The sequence below is a fragment of the Berghia stephanieae genome, chromosome 6 (genome assembly GCF_034508935.2).
Source record: "Berghia stephanieae isolate SIO BIC M18660-M18661 chromosome 6, UCSD_Bste_1.3, whole genome shotgun sequence".
Lineage (NCBI taxonomy): Eukaryota > Metazoa > Mollusca > Gastropoda > Nudibranchia > Aeolidiidae > Berghia > Berghia stephanieae.
In genome coordinates, this window is record NC_088365.1 from 55,465,832 (window position 1) to 55,470,831 (window position 5,000).

At 36.4% G+C, this 5,000-nt stretch overlaps 1 protein-coding gene across 2 annotated transcripts in view; it reads left to right on the top strand.

Moving 5' to 3' along the window:
* Positions 1–5,000, top strand: part of LOC144975299 (uncharacterized) — a 65,650-nt gene that overhangs the window by 36,273 nt on the left and 24,377 nt on the right. The window contains exon 1 of one of the 2 annotated variants that reach the window (XM_078919254.1): positions 1,000–1,279. The exons of the other annotated variant lie outside the window; for it this stretch is intronic. The gene's annotated coding sequence lies outside the window, so the exon portion shown is untranslated. Of the gene's footprint in view, positions 1–999; positions 1,280–5,000 lie in introns of those variants that run through there. 2 annotated transcript variants of the gene reach the window in all.

The window sequence follows — 5,000 nt, forward strand, 5'->3', positions numbered from 1 at the left end:
TGTTTGTGATTACGAAGATATTGATCTATTTTTATTGTTTAGGTGGGTCTTTCTAAACGCATAGTACCAATAAAATAAACGATAGTATTATCAGTATCTTTATGTTTCTTGTATTCCTTGGATTAATTTGTCAAAATTCAGAACAAAAACAAATAGTGTCAAATGCAATAATCCATCAAGGAGAGATTTCCATGGAATACATCACCAGTTAACCAGCAGATTAATACGATGTGTTTCTCATAATATTGAATACTTCGGGTGTCGGTGGTTGATTACCCAACTACCCGATGTTATAACCACACTTGGTGACATAATAATAATAATAATGGTTCTAGGCCGGATGATGTAAGTGGACTACTACTTGCACAAGAAATAGGGCTGCCCAGGTGGTCAGTGTGGTCCGCCAGTATGCAACGTACATAGTGCTATGTCAAAAAAAAAAAATAAAAATAAAATTTTTTATTCTCTATTGTCTTCTGGCACTTTTCTACTCACTTCATATCTTGTTGTTACCAACATAAGTGCCTGCTCCACTCACTTTTCTGAATTAAAAATTCACCCCATACACCGGAGCATACTCAATGTCTCAATCGTTTCTATGTTATATGTTTGTGATGAGAATATTGGCTATTAAGCTTAACTGCTGGTCAAAATTACTTCGCGATGGTGGCGAACGAATCGGCGATCTCAAGAAGTGGGTGAGAGAGGGATCTAGAAATGACTTTGGGTTTGAAACGAATATTTTTGTGTTCGTGGATAGCTCACACGGTAGAGCCACGCTCTCACCTGCCAGGCGGAGTTGTCGTACCAATAAGGTCGCAGGTTCAAACCCCACCACCGCCGCGAAAAAAATTGTTATTCTCTATTGTCTTCTGGCACTTTTCTACTCACTTCATATCTTATAGTGCTATGTCATAATAATGTAACGGACTATGAACTGTTACCGTGTGCTCCCCAGTGCATGCAATTTATGTAACAGGCATGTCCTCGTAATAGTAATAGCCACCTGAAATAAGCCTTGGCTGATATAATGGTCGGTACATGTTGGTGTTTGATATTTTAGTATTGGGCAGGGGTGGCCACTTGGATAGTATTCAGGATCATTGCAGGATCGGTGCTTAAAGGGTTGAATTTTTGATATTCAAACATGTTATAATTCATGTTATAAAATCGTAACATCAATTGAATAGGACGACTAATTCAGAATGAGGAGGATATCACGTCAGTGTTATTTCAAAGTTATTGTTTGGATTACATGGACGAAATTGCCACATTTCTGGTGAGTACTTCGTTGGCTTTTAACATGTAGCTTGGAGCTAAAAAACAGCTATCGAAAAGGGGGGGGGGGGGGGGAGAAGAAAGCGTACACACACACACACACACACACGTGCCCCCCCCCACACACATACACATACAACACACAAACAAGCAAACAAAATAAAATGTAACAGATAAGCCAAATTCATATCAAGGAAGGTTTCGAGCCAAGCTCTGCCAATTACGAAAACAATATCAAATGATAAACAAGAATTTATTGTTACGTACTTAGTTCTTTTGTTGTTGTTGTTGTTGTTTGATGTTGTTTTGTTTCAGTATTTGTTTTCAATGATTTTATGGTCAAAAGCTTCAAGCAGCCAGGTATTTGCTATTTGGACTTATTTACAATCAATGTGTACAATTAGAAATAAGAGAAAAATAGCGGGGTTTTCAATACTTTCAGAAACCATAAATACCAAATCATTATTTGCTTATTATAATCGCAGAATAGTTCTTTATCACTTTGATTTTTACTTTTGAAAGGTACCAAAATTCGTTGCCATTCAATTTCCTATTAACCCGTCGTCTACCCATTAAAATATCTTAATTAATGCTCCGTACTTCAAAGTTGCATTATTAAGAACTCGTAACTGCAAATGTCTATTTCGAATGTCTAATCGTACAAGGCATACATTAATCTTAAGAAACAACCTAAAATTTTCAACAAAAAACGATCCAAAATAACAACAGAACAAAGCAACAAACAAACAAAATAAATAAAAAGAAGAGAAAACTACAACCAAAATTCAAAACAAACAAAATAAAACAAACAATGAGAAATCAACAAAAGCAAAACAATAATTAGAACCAAAAGAAAAACCAAGCAAACAAACAAAAACAAAAAATGCGAAAATAAACATCTAAAGAATTGTAAGGCCACCTTATGGTATGGATAGTCAAAAATCTAACCCTCCTTTGATTCTCTGAGATAACAAGCACCTTTATTTAAAGCATCGAATAATCTCACATGGAGACCAAGCTAGCCAAAATCGTGACCTTTATACGTTTATTTTGTTCATTGAAAACCACCCTCGCGTGCACGTTGCGTTCCTACCATTCTTTCACCCGCCCTTAGTCATTATTATGATCCAAGAATTTTGTATCCCAGGATCGGGTTAATATCGGATACCCGATACCTGGTAGTTATTGGACGCGGTACCTCCCAGCAAACAAACCTAACCCCGTGCATTGTCTGAACGGACATCAATGTGGAGGGGATTAGAGGACGAAATAAAAGCATTGACGAGGGGAGTGGAAAAGTGTGTGTATAATGAGGAATTAGCTAAATGGGACAGTCCGATTACTGTTTGTTAAGTTATTTTTGTAATGTTATCACTACCCAGTCGCTGTGTATTAACCTACAAGGAGATTGCTTAAAAAAAAAAAAGAAAGAAAGGAATATGTTGAGTATTGAAATGTGAAGCATGCCACAAAACACTCTATAACTATTATTATTATTATTATTATTATTATTATTATTATTATTATTATTATTATTATTATTATTATTATTATTATTATTATTATTATTATTATTATTATTATTATTATTATTATTATTATTATTAGTATTGGACGAGATCGAGGCGTTCTTATGAACGCCTCGGACGAGATGAATACTAGTGGCTCCTTTTGGTTTAATTATATTGGTCTGATGCCAATGATTTTCTCGTAGCATTGCATTCTACAACTGCTGTGTTAGAAAAAAACATATTTTAAAATATATTGGAATATCCATTCAATTTCCCCAAGCGCTTATACGGGATCTCAGGTCAATTGCAACATTAAACACGGACAACGAGACATGACGCTTTCAGGCGCGTTTGCATAGAGACATCGCTGTTACCGACCAGGTACTCATTTTACACCAAAGTACGCTGGGAAAATATGAGTAAAGATGCGTTTTCAAGGACTCAATTCGAGATGTCCCAGCTTTAAGAGTTTTTGCCGAACTGAGGGTCGTTTAAATTATGGATCAATATTTAAATGACGAGTTTTCTGGCCAAGTTTTTAAATACAATTTTTTTTCCAGAGTATGGCAGTTGACTGGTTAAATACAAATAGTTTGACATCTGGTTGATCGGCGACATAATACCGTTATGGGTGGGTGGGTCATATCTTTACTTTAGATATCGATTGATTAACGTTGACCACATTCATCTGGACACCGAGCAAGAAGCTGAAACATTTACCATTGTGGACGTCACATTTAGGAATTTCCTGGTTGAAATCCCAGGTCACCTCTACCCATCAATTCATAAAGAATTTGCGCCTCTTTGTCTTCCAGAAAATATAATATTACTCAAACTCGAGGTCCATAAAACAGGTCAGTCTGAAGCCCAAAAGTAATCTTTAAGCACTTCGGGTCGGGTCGTATGAGACGAGCTACTCGTAGATGTCCTCGACACAACCTTCACATTATAAATGTGATCCGTACTGACCAGGTGGAAAGCAGTGGCGACGTTATTAGAAGTCTTCATCTTAAAAAAAATCATTATCAAAATTTTATTATACACATGTGCAAAAGTAACTTAACATTTTTACACGCTAAATCACTGTTGTTCAACTAGTTTGAATCAAGAATGTTATATCACCCAAAAGAGCATTTATTAAATAACACGCGTGCTTAGTTATATTGCAATCTGTCCATCACAGCGTGGATGGCGAGCAATTTTGTAAGAAAACTTGATATTTCGACTTCGGAAATGACGCAAAAAAGGAATTATAAAGATTGTTTCTGAGACAGTCGTGAAAACGTAAGTTCTTAAATTCTTGAAACAGAACCCTTTGGCACTTGTGTGCCCTGATTGAGCATTGCAGTGTTGTCTGCTACTATTTATAAGTTATCTGGTGTTTTAAACAAAATATATTATCTTTGTGAAATCATTTTGTAACCTACTTTGATTTCCATTCTTTTACTCTTGAATACATGCCGAAACTGAGCGCCGAAGAGAGAGCCCGTCTACTTGCCCATATTCATGCTAAACGGCCAGTAGCTGAGGTTCCACAGCTTTTCAATGTTAGAACTGCCTACTAATCAATTATCACAAAGTTCAAAACTAAAATGGCATATGAGTGATCAATGGCGGACTGGTCAAACCAGAGTAATATGGGCCAGTGATCAAACATTAGCTCGACATACAACCACAGCCTCTCTTATGCCTCTGTGGAAAACAACAGTTCAAGATGGGCAGTGTTCGGAAGAATTGCAACTGCAGGACTCGGAGAGAACAGGCATAGATATGTGCAATTTCAACTAATTAAAAATAAGACCTTGCTGCTCGAACTGTACATCCAGACCCCAATCTTATGGAGCACCTCTGAGATTTCTTCAAAAAACATATAAGGGAACAACAATACCAAGCAAGGAATGCTTACGAGCTTTGGAGCATTATTGAATCAGAGTAGAATATATCATATCAAAACTGCATCAACCCCTTGATAAACTCTACGGGGATGTCTGAGCAATGATTGGAAATCGTGGTGGACGCACATGTTAACAGATTTTTTTCGTCGAATCTTTCCTATTTTTCCGAGGCAAAGAAACCCAACTTGTGTTTCTTCGAATCGTCGTTACTTCTAGAATTGTGCATGTCTGTTGATGAAATTTGGATCACATAGTTCATAATATATTAAAAAATATTAGATACTCATTTTTGTGATATGACATTGTCCTATTTTGT